Here is a 21,345-nt window from a genome sequence, read left to right on the forward strand (position 1 = left end):
CCACATAGGTAATTGGTTAAATGTGTCCTCTCTGTGTAAGAATGTTTCTTAAACAATGTTAATGGAAGGAGATTAAAATTTGAATTTTGAATCATTATTAAGGTATCGATTTCTGCACGGTCTATGTGTCACAAACATTACCGCAAATTCGTCGTGATCACTAATTTTTGCCGGTGCAAAAAGAGCATATTAAATTAGTCAATGCAGACATTTAATTTTTCTTGTTTTATTCAGAATGTAGGGTCTACCAGTGCATGGGGGAATATACACAATGCCCAAAATACCTCGAGTAAAAGTATGCCCCATGCGTATTTTCCAATTTATAAAAACTTTTAATCTATCTGTGTAATACTTTCCATGCATCGCCGTAGTTAGAGTTTATGGAGCCCAAGGCGCTAACAAGAGTTTGTTTACACATCGCACTCACCTATGTAGAAAAAAATAGGACGCCGTTTAATGAGAAAATTAAGCTACCATGTTTATGTATGATAGGAATAAATTATCTACAGCGTTGTACAAACTTATCATATTCTTGCAGCAGTCGGCGCCTCCGGAAACGGGCCTTTCCTCCAAACGTACGCCCCCCTTCTAAACTACTGCTTTTAGTCCCAACTAACTTCATCCTCGGTTCACGTAGTGTTGGTTCAAGGATCATTCATGAACTTGATAGGTATTTCCAGGGTAAATAAGTGTCACAAATTCAAGATGACTTTAAACCCGGGTAATAACCTCATGGCCTCGTTTCATGTAGTAGGAACATGTTTTGCAGTAATATAACTAGTAGCTACGCTGGCATTACAGCTAGCCGTAGAAATTGACGTATTGACAAGCAATAATTTTATTATTTTTCATAGAAATTAAAATTTAGTAATTGGGAAACCGTTTTGGGAAGGATTAAATACAGCTGGACATAGCAAAATCGACATAATGGTGGATATATTGAAGAATAAAATCAATAAAAATAAAACAAGTTTTGGCAGTACTTATTTCAAACATATATATTTGAAAGCGTTTTTCCAAAATCTGTTTTACAAAATATCCTCTGCGGTTTTATATTTGAATATTACCGTGCCAGCAACTATGAGTTTAGTAAAGAATGTATTGCTTTAGGACTTTTTTTCAAATTTCGGTGAAATTCGGATTCAGGCAACAAAAAAATGATTGATTCAAACACCGATTCCCTCTCAATTAACTCCATGCTTTACCTCTTACTTCATTAGTTAGTCTAGCTCTACACCGGAAAGAGAGCTTGAGGGTCTTATGACGATTACGAGAGGTAAAGCCGGTAATTTATTGTAGAGTGTATTCATTGGGGTAGTAAACTTAGTATATTTCATAATTTTTATTTTTTCAAACATAATACTATATATAGAGCAGTGGTCGGCAATAATTCGGCCTACACGGATCACGAAACGCAAAATATTGAATCCTCTGGATCACGAACATTAATTCTTTTAAACATAAAATTCGTTTATAAGTTCCATTTTATTTACTTTTTTGGGAATGAAAAATAAGTTAATATTTTTTGGATCCAACAAATTCCTTAATATGATATTTTGTTGTCGGTTTGACATTTCTCTACGGTTCGCCAAATTGTTCTCGTAGATCAGCTGTTTTGTTTTTTCCATGGCCCTTGGGTTGGCGATTGAGGATTTAAATTATTTTTTAAAACTTGACACGGTTTTTCTGAAACCAATAGTTCCTTGAAATTTAATTTAACGACATACACCTTTGATCAGTGTATGTCACATTCTAATACAGTCCACCACTCGGTGTTATGCAATGAATGACAAATTTTAAGCAATTAATAAAATATATGTCACCTTGATATTAAATAAGGGATTCTCATTCTGCAGACGTTTAATATTATCTGTTTATTGGTACAACCGTTTTAGTGATGCCACGGAATAGGAAACAAAATTCTATTACGACTGTGGGCTCTCATTATTGACAACCTAGTGTTCCGCTTTCACCATTGACATGGAAAGGAAGAAGAATCACAACTTTTTATGAAAAAAAGTGAATTCGCAGTAGTTGAATAGCATACGGGATTAATTAAGTTTTTAAATTTTCCGATGAATTTCTTTCTGCAAAATCTATTAGATTTTTGATCATTTTATGTGGTTATTATGATGTTTTCGATTCATCAGCCTAAAGAATAATATGTCCCATATTAGAGATGGCATATAAGAAATCTGACATCACATGAATGCGTCCAGTGTGGATGCGATACTTTTGATGAACAACTCGAAAATTATTGTCAGTTAGGGAGGAATATTCAAAATAAAAATATTTAGATTTTTTCATCGCCATCCAAGATTTCATTTACGGTTCAATGTTACCACAATCAGGGATATTACATTCTCTTCTCTTATGGATTCTCTTAAAATGACGACAGATTTAAAGATTTCTATCTGATTTCGCGATGTTAAGTGTTACTTATACGCAATGCAACAATTTCAGAGTTTAAAAATCATCCGCATTGACCTGGTGAATGATTTTTACACTCTGAAATCGTTGCATTGTAATGCACATTTAGCGGATGACTCCACTTAAAATTGCTGAATCTAAATCTCCCGCAGCCTCTTGAAATTTACTTACGAGGGTCATCCGGAAAGTAGTACCCGTTCGTGCCGCATGAAGTGCTGACGACGCGAGTAGCCGCTGGACGAGGTCAGATAGCTTCAGTGGCTTGTCTGCCTTCTCTGAGCCAAGTTGCGTGACGCTAGCATTGCCTGTGTTGTTTCTGTGATTGTTTACAATGTTTAAAAAAATTGAGAACGCCGCCAGTTGTGAAGTGAGGGCAGTGATTAAATTCCTCAATGCAAGAAACGTTCGCCCATGTGATATTCATCGCCAATTAAAGGAGGTGTATGGAGACAATGTAATGGACGAGTCGTCTGTTCGGCGGTGGTGTCGCAACTTCAACATGGGGAGGGGGAACACACACGACGATGAGCGTTCGGAGAGACCGTCTGTCATTACAGACCAACTGGTGAGCTCAGTTGACGAATTCGTGAGGAACGATCGGCGCGTCACAATTGATGACGTCTGTGAGCATTTTCCCAATGTTTCTCGAACAATTGTTCATGAAATTGTTAAACACCATCTGCATTATGCAAAAATTTGTGCAAGATGGGTCCCTCGCGTATCTCAATGAGCTGGCGGCGAAGGACTATGCAGCAGGAATACAGAAACTTGTCACACGTTATGACAAATGCCTTAATTTGCTTGGAGATTATGTTGAGAAGTAGTTTAAAGTATCCTCTTTCAAATAAAATTTTTTGTTTGTTAATATTTACTTTTGTGTCTTTATTTCACGAACGGGTACTACTTTCCGGATGACCCTCGTATATACGTTGTAATTCCCCAGTTACTATAAATATAGTAATTGTAATGGTATTTCTCATATGAGATTGTTAATACTATTAATGGAAATCACTTCTTTACGCAACTATTCAGTTGAATGCTGTTAATTTGTTATGGTCATTAACGAATATAAAATTCTTTTAAAATACTGTTTGCTCGAAATTTCTCCAAAAATATCAACCATATGTTGTAGGTGTGAAAGGGTTTTAGCTTTATCAGCAAGAAAGTTGGCACCTTGGGTCCTCTAATTCCCGCATTAAGGTATTTGGAACGAGAGTGAATCTAACGTCTTCTTATAACATAATTGCGACCTTAATTCCCCTAAGAGCTTATAACCACCCTTTGCCCCTCCCTCCCCCCCCCCGCCTCCACCTCTTGGTAGAGCTTAGGGATCCTAATCCCTTAGGGGCTAAAGTTCCATTTCATAAGTCGCTTTAGGCTTTCCTTGATCCCTTCAGACTGTAAAGATCGAAGGTCATGTAATGAACATCGTAAGGTCATATTTATCGACAGCTTGCCGGTTAATGTTACCTACACTTAGTTAGTTTCTTGAAGAAATATGAAAAATAGCCGATCCCAGTAATCATCTCAAGAAACATCCCAACTCAAGTTTTAGGTAAAGTTTGAAGTAATTACTTATTCTCATCGTCGATAAAGGGTTATAATTTTCATATATTTTATCCCGAGCCCAGCTTGAGGTGCTTTGTGGAGAGCACTTTAAATGAGAACGCTGTCAATCCGATGGGACGTTAAACTGTTAACCCTTTGGGGCCTTTCGTCTGGAGTAGGCTAATGATGCCTTCGCCGGGTTTCTCTCGACCCTTCCTCCTTTCCCATCCCTAGTGCCTTAAATGGCCACAGCTATCGTTAACCTCCCCTAAATATACTACAGCTACTAACAAAGCGTAAATTAGAGTAGAAGCTTATCAGGATTTTTATGAGCGCTAAGGGGGAACTTGACTTATTTAACTAGCTTATTAGTATGAACCACTTATGTTATGCAGTTCAGCAGGCTTTAAATAAATTCCTAAAAATCTCCTGTGATGACGCAATTAATCCTAATGATATATTTCATAGTTAATTTATTTTAATATATTGTTTGCAGGTTAATGAATAATTTGAGGAAGGATCTTATTTGTCTTTACCTTTGTGTGGGAGCTGACGACTCCATTCATCTCTTCTGCAACAAGTATAGTATATGTGTAGAAAACCAATTATTATCCGAAAATGTAGATAATTTCCATAAAGTTAGCTGGGTAGTTTACCTGGCATGAAAACTATAATGATTAAACCACTTCTTCCCTACCCTTTGGAGATTCATGTTGAGGTAGGTTGAAGTGGATCGAGTAAAGCATTTGTTTGAATATTCAAAAGTCTGGTGGTGAAAGGTTGCCTTGATCTTGGGGTTTGATGCCGATCTTGAGGTCTTGAGGATCTTGAGGTCTTGAGGATCTTGAGGTAATCATGCCGAACTTCATTTAACTTAGGAACTTCCTTGCCCTACCGAAATACGATTGAATGTTGAAAATCCGGTGACTATTAAAATTGCATAGACATAACTTTTATTTTCTTGTGTAAAAATATTTCATAGTAGGTCATTATTCAACTGTACGAGAAAAATTCTCGTATATAGAAACCTTTCCAGCTTCAGTTGGGTGAATTTTGTTCAGCATGAGGAACCAAACGGACAAAATCTGGATGGTTTTCGCATTTTTTGAGTGTTGAACTGCAAACCTTCTTTGTTTTTCTATTATTCCAGTGGTTAATTTTAATTATCAGCATGTGAAAGTTTCAATACGATAAAAAAACTCCCAGCACAAATAACGCCTCCTATTACTTGACAAGTTATTATTGTAGGTAATATACTGGTTAAGATGAACACAAGCTTCCAAATAATTCTCTTGTCTATCCCAACAAAACAAAACCCAACATCCTGCTCTACAATAAGGCCCTCTTCAACTCCATATACATGTGTCTTATATACTTCCTTCCTCCCTTCATTCCGTCCAATATCCCTATTCTATTCGTGCCCCTTCTTTGTCCAACCTTCTCCCCTCCATCACAGTCTTCGACAACCCACTGCCGATCAATTTGTGTTGCATCCATTTTTCCTGTCTCCTTATGATTTCTCCCAATAACCACCTCTCGTCCTCCACCATACTCGTTCCTCATTTGTTTTCCCATTTTGTCCCCCACTTCCTCATTTGTTTTCTTCTCAGTCCACTTAGCCTTCTGCATCCTTCATCTACATCTACATAATGCCCCCAAGCCGCCATAAGGGCGTGTGGCGGGGGGTGTTAGGTCACCATTTTTCTTCCCACGCACACTTCAAAAGACTACGTGCAATGACCATGTTTCCGCGCCGTGCCTAACTATGCTACATATCACGGTTTTGACAAGCCTTTACTTAACATCCTAACTCAACTCAACGTCAATAATTCTCTCCTCCTTTAGAAAGCCTCTTTGCCCTGTGAATTCTTCTCCTTAAGTCCCTACTACCTTTACCATTTTGGTCCTAAACTCTTCCGAGATACGTAAACTGTTCCACCTGCTCTAGTTTTTTCCCTCATATTTTAACGCTTGCCTTAGCCTTTCTCCTAAAGGAAAACATATGCGAACCGTAAAATTTCAAGTTTGTTAAATCTATGGTTTCGGAAAAAAATGTAAATTATTATCATATCTTATTTGATTAAGATGTCATCCAAACCTGGTTCACCTCTGATGGCACTCACCACCAACTTTTTTCTTTCCCGCAGGGGGGCCGGGCATGAGCGCTCACTCCTCGCCACCGCCATGAGCCTGGCAGACACGGCGTCCAGGAAGTCGGCGCGAGATCGCCTCCTGGGCGGCGGAGGCGGTGGCGGGGGCTCGACCAAGAGGTCGTCGGGGGTTGGCGGCTCGTCGAGGGAGTCGGCCCACCACCATCACTCCCACACCCACTTGGCTCCCACCGCATCCTCCCCGGCGCCCGCCGGCCTCTGCTGCGGCGTCGGTGGAGGCAGCGGCATGGAGCGCGACCGGGACATCCCGAGGGCCCGGAGGAGCCAGGAGCCGCCGCCCCTGCTCCTGCGACACCACCCGAGCCTCATCCTGCTGCCGGGCGGAGGCAGGAGGGGCGGCGGGCCCCGGGGGGACTCGTTCCACTCTCCCGACGTCGAGCATCTCCTCTTCCCGCCAACCTCGTCCTCGCTTCCGCGCCACGCCTCGGCAATGGCGCTCTCGTCCAGGCCGCTGCCGCCCCTGCCGTCGCAGCAGCACGCTTTCCAACAGACGGGGAGCCTGAGGGGCAGGGGCGGTAGCCAGGAGGAGCAGGGAAACCGGAAAGGAGGGGGTCAGAGCACGAGGTCAAGGATAGCGCAGATATTCGGACGGCACCAGCAGCATAGCCGGGAAGGGAGGAGTGGCTCCGACAGGGTGAGCCGAATTTTCTTCTTTCCCTGATTCACTTACCCATTTGATTGAAAGAGTAATAGTCTTAGTAAGGAGTTGAACATTGAATTTAAAGTTTCAAATGGTAATATCACTGAAATCACCTGCGTGTGAAATTTTTTACCCACGTAATCCAATCTTAATCACCATGCTCAACCCAGTAGGATGGACGCATTCGAAATTTTGTTTTGAAATACTATGGAAATGCAATTCCCTTTCCATTTTTCACATTGACAATATTGCTATGACCCGGGGTAAATATGAAAATGGTCAAATATTTTTTTACTATCTCTTTAATCTCCAAGAAGTTTAATTGTTTTCCAAACCAATTGAATGTTTAGATTTACTTGTAAGAGCAATAGTCGTTCCTTGATCGCTTGAACCATGTTTCAATTCTTCACCCGAGGGCACGAGATATATTTTTTTAATATTATGCCTCACCAATATGGTGAGACATAATATTAAAAAGGTGCAGTTTCTCTTTTTCTTAACACTCTTCAAAGTGAAATAATCCTTTAGTATGGATAAAAAGAGAAGTTTCAGGCGTGATATGGTGGAATATCATAATTTATTAAAAAATGGCAATTTTTAATTAATTTAGTCGTGGAATTCATTATGCATGAAAAATTTATTTGAAAATGACTTCTCTCTTGATGATTATAGCAGTGAGCTTTTCCGTTTGAAATTTACAATAAGATAAGAAAATAATATAATGGTAGTGTACATGGACTAGCCGTTTTCCACTATTTTTTATCAGTTATTACGGAAATAAATTAATGAACTCCTTTTCACCCTCGCCGTTTGATCGAGTAAGTAGTGAGGCAGCTCGTGGTTCTAACTTCCCGTTGATCAGCTGTTCTTCTCTCAAACATTTTTTTATTTTTCCCGTTGATTATAACGAATCTATCCACTTGGGCTCTAATGAACGGGCGAGCGTGGTAGGTTAAGTGCAGTCACTATAAAAATCGATGGATCGGAAATGGATGTCCGCTGAAATGTAGATGATTGCAATAAAACTTGGAATTATTCAAATATATTCTTCAACAGGTTGTCGTTAAATGAGTGCCAGCACTTTTGTAGACAACGTTTGGAGCGTACATTACAAGTGAACACAGATTACGAAACGAGATGCTATGGTTCACTGTAATTTCCGAAATCTTTGCACTTACGATAAAGTAACAAATATTGCACTGTTATCTGGAGCGATAGTTTGTAGAATAATAATTTATTCCATGATGAAATCCATATTACAAAGACAAGTCTTCCAAATGCTGTAATATTTCTAGACTCCGCGAATGGCATTCATCTGAAGGGAAAAATTGGATACAAGTTCCATTATTAGCTATTCTTATCTTGAGCCTTCCATGGCATAAATAAGTTTGAAATAAGATGGTACGCTATAAGATAAGGCACAGTATACTTGTATTTAAGATATTGACCACTGATTTTTTCAATTTCCAAGCAATGCAATACAATATGTAAGATATACTATATTTTAGAAAAGGTTTAGTGTTCTGTCTGTCATCCTTTAATTGCAAACTTAGGTCAATTCATGCTCATGTCATGTACAACTTCTCAAAATTTTAATATCTAGCCGTCATTCGACCTATCGATATCACCAAAAATCTAGTAAGTCGTTGCAAAGGAGATTTATAAATAGAAAATTCTATGTAAAACTCGAACCCTTGGGAACTCAATAATCTGTGCCGAGCGGAATCTCATTGAACGCAGCTTGCCTGAAAATAAATTTCGCTCCGTTGTGGCCAAAAAGAGAATGTGGATCTATATATGAGCGAGACGGTTCTAACTAATGAAAACCTCGACACCGTAATTTTCCGAGAAAAGTTTCTCATTTTATCATTCCTTCTCCTTCGCTGAATATATATGCCTGCCTGAAGCCATTTCCTCACGCGTTAGAATCTAATATATCCTACATTTTATGCCAGATTATTCTCTTTACACTTACTCCATGTACGATTCAAGATTAATCTGAAAGTCTTCTCAGTTTTAAGAATTTCGTAGTTACATATTTCCATAAATTTAACAAAATAGGTCATTTAGAAGGCTTTAAAACCCAGCCTGATAATTCATATTGCAAATTACGCCAGTAGTCCTCGCGATATGTCCTGCAATACAGAAAATGATAATTTTTCTGCTCAAAGTCAAAACTTTTGAAAATCATCCAACTGAAGGATTGTGTAAAAAACCATGAAGTTTCGTGCAAGTATTACAGCCGAGATTCCAGTCGATCAATTTAACTTAAATGAAATGACATCAAAGGGTATAAAAATAACAAGGAATATAATTCCTCCGTAGAATGTCTTATAATGGAGAACAGGTACATATGTCTTAGTACTGATTTTACATGTAAGATCAAAACACAGAATCAAAGAAGAGTTCAGATATGTACTGCATGAAATATCTTTCTCCCGAGGACCGAATAGAGAGACATTTTAAATGCTCAACATTTACAACAAATTCAATATAGAAGATGGCTGGTCATGCGTAATCACATTTTATGAACTCGGGGTTTTCCAATTGTATTTTGTATCATTCAGCAATGAAATTGTCACATTCTATTCGCCGGAGAAATATATTTATGCCCACCATCAAATAATATCTGAGCCAAAATCGTCAATAGTTGGTCTTTGTTTATAAATTGACGCAATTTTCTCGAAGAATATAACAGGGCAGAAATTCTTACACTAGCCTTTGTTTGAATGTAATATTCAGTAATGATCTAGCCCATTTTCATTGCGTCTGTGCGATAAAAATGTTTATAAGTAGATCTTCGATTTGTGAAATGGAAGACTGATCGAAATCGAGTCTTTTCGGGTTTTTATTCGGAGTGAAAGAGATCAATTTGAGATTTTTAGAAACAATTTACCGAAAGCTATGCGTAATGGTGGGGCGATTTCATCATAATATCAGATATGCTGTGTCATAGTGTGCATAATTCTATTAAAGAAAACCTGATTCATCCGACGAATTAATTTCCCCATAGGTTTTCTTTTAAAGACCGAAGACATTACCAACTGACGAAAATTTATTGAATTGCACTAGTCTATTGAAATGTTCTCTTTGTCCCCCTGCAATGGTAACTTAAGTTATACAGGTCACTAATTCATGTCGTCCATTAGTGCATTCTTAAATTATTTATTTTTAGAAATCTCAAATGGAAATGAATCGGAATCGACCCAATAAAAGGGGAATTAGCCGCAGTTTTTCAATTGTTACCACACTCAAAAACAGCAAAATAACCATAAAACTTCTATTCAACGATATTTTGTTATTTTCTTGTATTTTAAGATGAATGGTAAAATTAATAAGAATATTTAATTGTGTACCAATTCTTGTAAACTACATAGTAGGCATAAAATTGTGATCTTTGCAAACTTTTGGCATTAAATAATCAAATTCATTAGATCTCCCGAACTATTGAAATGGTTTGTTGTACGCTGCTACCGGCAAATATATCTCACAGATCTTCCGCTTTGCTGCATTTCTGTTTGCTTTTATGGCGGCGCCACTGATGAACGTGAATAAACAAGGACACACGTCACTTCCAGTTGGTTATTTTTGGTCGAAATGTAATCTATTCTTCTGTCACTAATAAAAGTAATGTAGAAATTCTTGCTGTTCGTTTGAATAATTTTTCAGTTTACTTGCCCGTAAAAAAACCTATCAAAAGCTAACAGACATATGAAAAATGGTCATATCATGTTGTTTCCTTGTAAAACATATATTTCCATTGAAATTCTAAAGTCGACATCTTTCATGAGAAAAATACTCTACCATATTAATGTGTAAGGAAAAGGTAGAAACAGTATAGAGGAGCATTCAAAATGCCCCTTGAAGAATTTCTTAGAAGTCGTGAAACATAGTGGATATGTTACACATTAGCATAAAATTTGCAACCCCGTTGATGCACCACCACGCAACAGCATACGAGTAAAATTTTCGGTCCAGTCGACTCAGGCTGCTCTGTATATCAATAGGTCCTGTCCATGTAGTCACAAATAACCTTTTAATATTCTATTCAGTGATTAATCGTTCAATGTCCTTTCAAGAATGCATTAAATGTTTCGATTGCCATCATTAACGAAATTTCTGCTGACATTATCTCGTATCTATATGCTTGGTGGAACTATTCGTTAGACCAGCTCATTGGATTTGTTCGATAAACTTTTGTTTTTCACATTGGTCTTTTCTTTCATTGAACTGACGGAAAGAAATAAATACACTCTCTATGAAATGCACGAAAAAATTAAAAACATAAACGGCGAATTTAGTCATCTGTAGTCTATTTGAATAATTTTTAAACTTGGTTCCTGCGATTATGGTTATTCACGAAAGCATATCATTTTTTTCATAAACATTGTTTTTAATTTTTTTAAGCAGAAATACCTATAGGGAGACATTAAATATGGGACTGCATTCATTCATTTCTGTTTGGACTGGGTTAAACAAGCTTCGTAACAGATGTATTTACTCAGTTCAACTACGCATATAGTATATGCCTACACTGCAAGTCATCATTGCTGAGTCTCCAAACCTGTAATCTCTCTCCCCCTCCATTTAATGCTAGCAGAAACGCACACGCGAGGATCCATATAGACGGCTCACATATTCTGTTACTCAAGGGACTCAAGCTAGACAGTTTTTTTCGGTGGGAAATGCGCAGTGCAAACAATAAATTTGAAAGTTGATTTATTCTTTTCTCCACGCCGACTAACGACCGTGGAAAATAAAACATCCATTTCATCCTCCCTTCTTTTACCCGCGTTTTCAGCCTTTTATTTCGTTGATGGTGAAGTTTCTCTCGCTCTCTCACGGTGGCGCTAGTGGGATACCCCCTTTTCACCGTGCTTTTTGCCCCCACGACCCCTACCCCTTCTCTTCTTGTACCCGCGAGCAAAACAAAAAAAATAAAAGATGACAAACATAAAGTTGGCGATTCGTCCTTTTCCCGCGGTGAGCGTGGCGGCACTGCTGTCGAATCGATATATTGCGTTCTCGTTGTGCGAATGAGTTGAGGGACGGCAGAGGTCTCCCGCAGTGAGTGCGGACGGGTCGTTCGCTCGGGATTCGAAACACTCGTCCCGAGTCCGTGCACTACGCCATGCGGTTAGCGCCAAAGAGGATCGCACAGCATGGTACTAAGGACGATATAGGCACTACAGTCCTGTAGAAAAAGTGCCCTCATGGTTGCCTTCGCCATGGGATATTTGAGCAGATCTTAGATTTCCGACAGAGAGGAGGCATTAAAGAGATTTTGTTTTTCCTATCAAAAAAATTAAACGTAAACTAAAATGTATTTTCAGTTGTAAGATGATCATTTTACCTTCAAATTACTGTAAATACGTAGTTAATGGGCAGAATTATCTAATTATAAATTTAAATACTTTAAATTAAAGTGCGTGTAGGTAAAAGATGGCATATTATACAAGATCTTCACACAAAGTTCATAATTAAGTAATTGTTAGTTTCAAAATAAGTGTACAACATTAACAATTTTTTGTTTTCACAGTAAAACGAAGCTCATTTTGAAGGAAAAGTATTCCTTCTCTTGTCAGTCCTATTTTGTTGTTCAACATGTTCCTTATTATATTTAAAATTTATCTAATTGATATATATATATATATATATATATATATATATATATATATATATATATATATATATATATATATATTTAATACATAAATATATATACTCGTATAAAATACACATCATATATATATATATATATATATATATATATATATATATATATATATATATATATATATATATATAGTATCGATGATATAGAAACACTCACACGAGCAGTATAATATTTGGACGGCACAATAGAACACAACATAGATAACACTTCAAAGGACACTAACAATGTAGATTGCTTGAGCTATTGGCCTTCTTCAAGTAAGTCTTACTTGAAGAAGGCCTCGGAGAAGGCCGAAAGCTGAAACAATCTACGATGTGAGTGTCCTTTTCAGTGTTATCTATTTTATTTTGTGTTCTATTGTGCCGTCTAAATATCATATATACGTGTATAATTATATATATATATAATTATATATATATATATATAATTATATATATATGCACACATACGTATATAACCACGTGGATATAGATATAAGGAAAAGGGATGGGAACACATACGAAAGACGAATACAGAATTGGTGGGGAAGGTGGAATCGAGTAGATCACAAGCGCAAAAATTTGGCCTTGACCGTAACTTGAACCTCGGATGTTCTCGGATTTGCCGGACCGATGCTCTTAACCACTTGAGCTATCGAGTAAGCTTCAATTTCACTGTAATCTGGAGGGGGTTTATGCAGCCAACTGCCCTGATTCTTTAGCCAGGAGATGGCTTTCGGGAGTTTTGCTCCGACCAAAGATAGTAGGGAGCGAAATCATACCATGTCATAGTATAGGATAGGAACGTTCTATGGCCAGCATTGCCAGAAGAAGGAAACGTCTTTTACCCTTGTTTCTATCCGTTTTCCTTATTTCTACGAGGTTAGGCTGAAAACTAATGCACACAAGCTTGTAGACCACAAAAAAATGACCTTCAGAAGCACTCCTCATAACATGTAACATAGAAGTAACATCCCCACTCAACACGCATGCGCAGGTTTGAGTTCGTTACATTCATCCATTGTATAAAATACTGTAAGAAAAGCAGGGATTTCATTGATATAATGGGAAAACCTCTGTTCGTTATGAAATATTTTTAAAAGAGCCTGCTAAGAGTACCCCAGTTAGATATTTCACCATAATGAAATTGATTTCCTTCAGTAAGCTTATTATAGCCTTATACCTTGATAATATTATTTATTTTGTCTTATTCTGATTTATATTTTTACCTTACCTCATGCATTGCGTCATTAATGTAACCCACATAATGGCTGCAATCCCTTGGCTTTCTGGTGGCTGAGATTTTGTAATCTGTAAGTCTAACTTAAATCAGCTCCCAGCTTTCTATTCTTCCTATCAATAATACGTCCAGGGAAAAACGTTTATCTATTTATTTATCTATCCAACTCCCGTTCTCTCTTACAGTTTCCTTCGGGTAGATATTAAAAATTAAAATATCCCGTTGGCCTGAATATCCATACGGTATCTACCCGATGCAGTGTGCACCCAGTAAGATTCGAATTCCTCCACTCTGCATATATACGCTACAATTCTCTGTTCACTACATATTTAGTAAAGCTTGTAGAATCCCTGGAACAGACAGGGATATATGAGTTTAATTAAAAATTGGCAATTATTCCAAAAAATAAAATTTAATACAACCGGTTTTAATGTAACAACATCATCATCAAGTGATGGTGAATGCCTGATGATGATGTAGTTACATTGACACCGGTCGTATTGAATTTTATTTTGTGGTAAATTGCCAATTTTTAATTAATCGCGATATTCCACCATATCACGCATGAAACGTCTCTTTTTAAGGGCATACGAGACACAAATGCTTATGACTATTATTCAATTACAATTGCAGTGAAGGGACGCATTTTCATCCCCATCTTAAAGCCATTCTGAACATTAAAAAAATAGAAACTGCTCCTAAATCAGCAAGTGCAAATAAAATCTCAAACACTACTATTACAATTAGCAGACGACGGTTTTCATTGAGGATTTTATATACGGGAAAGTTGTATTAAATTCAATTATTGGTCCACTCCTGGGCAAATCTCTTAAGTAAACTGGCATTAATTTTATTAGTATTTCACTCTACCTACTTTTGAAAACATTTTCCTTTTTATCACATTTTTAAATATTTTTTTCTTTTATTTAACTTTTCTATGCGTCAGTATGATATCCCATGTACATTAATTGAATATACTTCACAAATGTTGCAAAATGTCATGCATATATTCAGTATATTTTAGCAAATATGAGACACAAGGTAATTTAAAGTTTTATCTAGAAAATATTTTTGAAGTCTCTTGTACATTTAGCTATTTTCTAATATTTTGAGATATTGATATATTGTGTAGACGTACGATGTACTCTTTATATAAGATCGCTTATTTATATTATTATCATTATTATTATATGAATCTCGTTGAAATTAGGCAATTGTCCCGGTGGCAACGGTCAATTCTGGTCAACGGTCACTCTTGCAATGCACACACATACATACACAGGCATATATGAGACAAAATACTCTTTTTTCAATAACACTTTAATATTAGCAGTCGCACCTTTACCATGACACAAGAGCTAGGTTCACACCATACATACAACGCTCCGTTTAAGAAAATATTTTAATGTTTTATCCAAAGATCTTTTTAAAATTAAAGAACTTACCACATCTCTTAGTTGGATTAAGTTGCTATATCTTAGGAAATGTGTAGTTTTTATTTTCCAAGTGCCAAAAATAATGAGTATCTTTAACGAGAAGTGGCAACTGCCTGATAATAATTTTTTTATAAAATAAATTTTTATAAAAATATTTTCATATTTAAGCGTAATCCCTAATACAAAGGGCTGAAACAATTAGAAATTTCTGCATTTTTCAATTATTCTTCCTTAAAGTGAGAATATTTCAATAATACTTTTAGAAGGGTACTCATATCAATGAATTATTGCGCAAAAACGCACCAAACACGAAAATGGGGTGAATGCTAGAAATAAATAAGCATTCCTTCTTATGCAGTTGATGATATCAAATCGGTAAATATGTAGTAAGGCCAGCGTATTTGTATATTAAAATAGAATATGACGTGGATGGAAACAACTTAGATCCAGGGATACTTAATGACGAGATATTAAGGAAACTGAAATAAAATAAAACCATGTGGATAAATATATTCCCATTGGAACTACTCAAAGGCCTAGAAAAATGTGTAGGCAGAGTCCTTTTTGGGTAAATCCTTGGAATATACGAGGGAGAAATTCGGTCAAATGATTTTTTCGGATCTAGATAGATGATTTCCATCTCAAAGAAAGGCAGCCGTATGTGAGGATTACATAACGATAAGTTTGATTTCTGACGCAGCTAAAGCGGTACTTAAGATCACCATGGTGAGAATGGAGACGAATGGAGGTTGTCATGGTGATGATTAATTTTGGTCAAGAATGCACTTTCGATGCTATAGCAGTAATGGAGTCACTAATAGAAAGAGAAATAGAATACAACCAGGATATATTTGTTTGGTCAGAGGGTTTGTCTCGTTAATTTCGAAAAGATATTCGATAGAGTAGATTTGGTGTAATCAATCAATGTATTGCAGTAAATAGGAGTTTATTAGAGGGGTAGGTTACTTATCCGTAGCTTGTACATGCCTCAGACTGTTCAGGTCCGAGTGTCGGGAGAAGAATGGGGATAAAGTGTTAGGAAGAGTGATGTCCACTATCACTCTTGCTTTTCAAGGTATATGTGGAAGAAATGAAGCATGAAAAGAACTGGAGATAGGAATAATAGTCGGTTGGGAATTTATAAAATTGTTAAGGCCTGCAGATCATTAAGCTACAGTTAGCCAGTAAGTCAAGGAGTTAAAGCATATAAGAAAATCAGTGGGATATGTGGGACTAAATGGGAAAGAAAAACACAAAAAATTAAGACGAGATTTTTGAGAAATAAGAAGATTAATTGAAATCCTAAGAGTTGGAAGGGAAAAACTGAAGCTCCGGTGAAATTGTTTACCTATCTTGACAGTGTTTAGGACTAAGATGGTCAAAATAGTAGAATATTTGAGCTAAGCAAAGATGTTTCACAAAAGGAAGAGAATAAGAGACAGGGACATATAAGATGCCAACAAAACAGTCGTTAAAATTTTGGTGTTGTTTTGAAAGGTTTAGAAATATAGTAATCAAAGAAAAATGATAGACACTGGTTGGAGGCTTTTGAAAAAATATGGCTGCTGCGGAGAAGGGGAAAGGTGAAACGAATGGCAATGAACACAAACGAAAAGGTAGTACCTGAATGGTGAAGGAGAAGAGAGGATTGTTGGGAGAAATCAAAAGAAGGCAGAAAAGTTAGACACAGAATATTTTGAAAATAAAATAATAAGACTTTTTTAAATGAAATTTGAAGAATTTGATAGAGTGGAGAACGTTAGTCAAGCTAAGAAGGAAGAGGAAATGGATTGTAATGTTGGATGGAATAATTTTGCTGGATGGTGGTGAAGGAATTGAAGAGAATCTTCTTATACTGCAGATGTCATGCTATGCTTTGTTAAAGGCTAGGAAATGTGGTCGTATTCAATCTGTATCCATCTATGACCTACCTGAAACAGTAAACTATAGTATGTATCACTATATGCCTACTACTAACCGAAACATAAATAAAATGTTTCCAGTTTCGCTTTTATGCTACCTTTGATTTAAATGGAAGGGGTGATCATTTGGTCTCAACTTTGCCCAAATGCAGACCTCAATCTAACTATATATCTATCTGTCTATGCACTTTATCTCAGAAAATTTCAGCTCAGAACTAAATTATTGTTTACGTGAATGAGTTAAAGATGTAAGCACGTGTATACTTACTGCCCCCTACTCATTTTTAAGTATCTCAGCTCGAATAGCACTAAACGTAAATATTAAATCGTTAATGAGTTTTTGAAAACTATCGGATTGAATTTGAAAAATACGCTTGGTAAATAATTATCTTTAAATGGAATGTATTGTACGATATTTCAAAAACAAAAAATTCCGTTACCGATAAGTAAATCGGTCTGCAGAGCATGATAGAATGACAACATATCTATTACATACTACCTTGATCAAAAAGTTCCCGGAATAACCACCGTGTGGCGCTCCCATCGTTCCGATTTGAGTTCTGTTTTTTTTTGTTAAATTGGTACATCTTTTGTTGATATTCCCTTTAAATCTTAGTGTCATAACTTGACATTTGCAAAAGTTACGTAGCCAAGAGTACATCTATCTCTGTGTGTGTTGGCGATTTTTTACAATTTCAGAAATGGATTTAAATTTGCAACAACGAACTTGTATTAAATTTTGCGTAAAAAACGGATTTAGTGGCGCACGGACGTTGGAAATGTTGGAAAAGTGTTTCGGCAACGATTCTCTAAAAAAAACGGTCGTTTACCAGTGGCACGAGCGGTTCAGAAGTGGTCGTGAGTCAATCGAAGATGATGAACGCAGTGGCAGACCATCGACATCGAAAGTCGGTGAAAAAATTGATAAAGTAAAAGAAATGTTGGTCAATAACCGCAAATTAACCATCAGAGAAATAGCGGAGGACTTGAACATTGCCTATGGATCCGCCCAAGACATTGTGGTTAATGATTTGGGTTTCCGTCGTGTAGCAGAAAAGTTGGTGCCAAAAGACCTCAATTTCATGCAAAAAAGAGACCGTGTTGACGTCGCAAAAGACATGATTTGCGAGGCTGAATCCGATCCCACATTCATCAAAAGGATCATTACTGGAGACGAGACGTGGGTTTATGAGTACGACACGCAATCCAGACATCAGGCAAGTGAATGGCGTTCACCAAATGAGCCGAGACCAAAAAAACCACGTCGTTTTCAGTCAAAAAAGAAGGCAATGCTGACGGTTTTCATGGATTACAACGGTGTAGTGCATCATGAATTTTTGCCAGAAGGCCAGACAGTAAACAAAGAGTATTATTTGGGCGTTATGAGACGTTTGCGTGAAGCAATTCGCCGAAAGAGACCAGAAATGTGGGCAGAAAACTCGTGGATTTTGCACCATGATAACGCACCGTCGCACAGTGCTATCATTATTCGTAATTTTTTGACGAAAAATGCAACAAATACCATCCAACAGCCACCGAATTCACCTGATTTGGCTCCCTGTGACTTCTTTCTGTTCAATCGAGTTAAAAAACCATTACGGGGAACGCGTTTTAGCAGCCGAGAGGAAGTAATGGAAAAATCGCAGGAAGCACTGATGGACATACCGAAAACCGAATATAAAAAATGTTTCGAGGATTGGATCAAGCGCTGGCATAAGTGTGTTGCAGTCGATGGGGATTACTTTGAAGGGGACAATATAGATTTAGATGAATAAACTTGTATTTTTAATTTTCTGAATAAATTCCGGGAAATTTTTGATCAAGGTTGTATGTTTCACTGGACCAGGATTATTATTCCCTAGCCCCTCAATATTTAATTTCGTTCATTTTTATTATATGTATGCAATAGTTGATTTTTATTGTCTTTATGTGCCATGCCTGCACACATAATTATCAATGGCATTGTTACTGGGAATTATTTCAACGATTCATTTTTTAAAGCACATCAATAGGTGATGTAATAGTCGGATTATTTACTATTTTAACAAGCCATCTTATGCATCCCGAGGTGGCATAGGATGTCTCGCTTCCCGGAGGATGACGTTGCAATCTCATCATCCCGTTGCTACATTTGCATATCCGTACTTCTGATATGATTTCACTGAGTCAATTAGAGCTCATTTACATACTACTGCGGTCTAATGACGGCATTTGTATACGCGTGCATTTCAAAGTCAAACTAAACACTGGCAAGGTTAATTAGTTGAGTGACAGGCTGGCATATAACCGAAAGGTCCCGGGCTCGAGTCCCGCTGTGACCGTGAATTTTGTGTCAACTGTGACTAATTGGCTCCAGAGGAACTTTATTGTTAGCTAAGAGTTAGCATTATAAGCATTTTCTGGGTAACCATTATGCATATTTAAAGGTATTGACAACTAAATAAAAATAAAATATAATGTTTAGAATAAAATACTGTGGCGGTGAATGCATAATTATAGTCCAATTTCATTTTTTGGAAAAACATTTAAAAATCAGAAAGATATACAAAACAGGGAATTGTCAACATGGTACCTTGTAGGTTTAATGGGAGTAAAAGGGAAGATTTGTCGAAAAAATCTAAAGAAATATCTAAATGAGGCTAGGAGAATGAAATGCGTTAGGGAAAAATTGATGGATTGATTACAATAGAATCGAAATAGCAGCAGAGGATACACCAAAAATGCAAGAGAATAATAGAATTGAGAAACCATGGGTCACGGGATAGATGCTCAAGAGGTTGGATTAATGGAGAAAATGAAAGAGCACGTATTGTCATGGAAATGAGGAGAAGAATGTGCAGAGAGATAAATAATAAAATAAAGCCAATAAACTAATAAGGCTAAGGAAATGTGATGGAAAGATCGGTGTGGTGACATAGGACATAGACAAATTTCAGAGATACTTAAAATTACAAGCGCTATAAAAGAAGGTATTAGAATCATCAGGATGTAGCAAGGAAAACATTCTACTGGCCGAAAGAGATTATTCAGGAAAGCTACTATTAGATCCATAAGAGATTCAGGGAAGCTGAGAGAGGACATCATTTGGTGAAGACCCTGTGCCTGATTTAATTATTAATAATTAGACTATAGAGGTGATTTGATGTAGACTAGGAAAGCGTGCGTTAATGAATACCAGGTAGCGACATGGCAAAAGTGACATGGATATAAATACGAACATGACAATAGTAATGGATAGTAACCCCTGAACAGTTACTAAAGAGTTCATCAAAATATGGAATTAAGTTCTTCTTTTAACTTCCACTCTGTATATAATACAAAGGAATAAGGCAAGAGGATTTACTTGGATCTATTTTAATGGTCTTCCCGAAAAAGACCAAAGCGGCAGTACGTGAGGGCTCTAGGGTAATACGCATGTTAAATTTCACATATAGCAAGTATTGGCCTAAGAGTTATCTAAATATCTAGATCTAGAACTCGAAGATTACAAAATGATGCCATTAATTACCTAGCGAAGAACAACTTGTGTTAAGAGAAGGAAGAGAAAACCGTGACATAATTATAAAAGTGAGGACATTAGTATAAAGGAAAGAGGAATACTTATATTGTCCGGATTTTATTTCAGTATCTGTATTGCTCGTAGATTTTGAGAAGGACTTCGATCGTGTGGAGTGGGCAATGTTATTGGAAATATTGTGAAGCTTAACAATAGGCTGGAGGGATAGCATAAGAATTCTAAATTTGTACATGAGTCAGAGGACGCAGCTGAGGGTAATAAGGTGAGAATCTTGTTCGCCAGTGATAGGCAGGGTTGCTATTTAACGCCGGTACGTTTAGTGCAATAGGTATTTGCAAAAGAAGGAAATGATGAGAAGTACACTAAATAAGGTTGTGATGAAAATATTAATGAAATATTCGATACAGAACGTAGCGCTGTGGGTATATTAAACGTAGAGTTGGTTATATGAGGATGGGAGGGTATACTGGAGTTTTTGAAATGCGGATGCGGTGAAGAATGGCGAATAAAAAGACAAAGAGGAAGATAAACACTAAAGTTTACAACACAGAGGGGTAAATAGAGAGTGTTGCTGGTGGAAATTAAAAAAGGCGGAGTAGGTGTATGGAGCAAATGTTGAAAGGAAGTGGGGTGTTGTTGAAAAACATTATTGAAGGGAGGACGTTGGGCCTTCCGTAAAGGAAGGAAGAAAGTCGCCATTTTAGAGAGCATGAAGGAAGGTAGAAATTACGAAGAAATTAAGAAGGATAAAATGTAGGGAAAACGGGGGAAAATTATGGTGAAAAA

The 21,345-nt window shown here is 37.0% G+C and overlaps 1 long non-coding RNA gene across 1 annotated transcript in view; it reads left to right on the forward strand.

The window, feature by feature from the left end:
- LOC139696767 (uncharacterized) overlaps positions 1-6,266 on the forward strand; it is a 246,527-nt gene extending 240,261 nt beyond the window's left edge. Inside the window, exon 3 of the long non-coding RNA XR_011702655.1 lies at positions 6,126-6,266. This is a non-coding gene — a long non-coding RNA (uncharacterized lncRNA). The remainder of the gene's footprint in view (positions 1-6,125) is intronic.
- The last annotated feature ends 15,079 nt before the right edge of the window (positions 6,267-21,345 follow it).

Source organism: Hetaerina americana, unplaced genomic scaffold (genome assembly GCF_022747635.1).
Source record: "Hetaerina americana unplaced genomic scaffold, ioHetAmer1.1.p SCAF_7, whole genome shotgun sequence".
Lineage (NCBI taxonomy): Eukaryota > Metazoa > Arthropoda > Insecta > Odonata > Calopterygidae > Hetaerina > Hetaerina americana.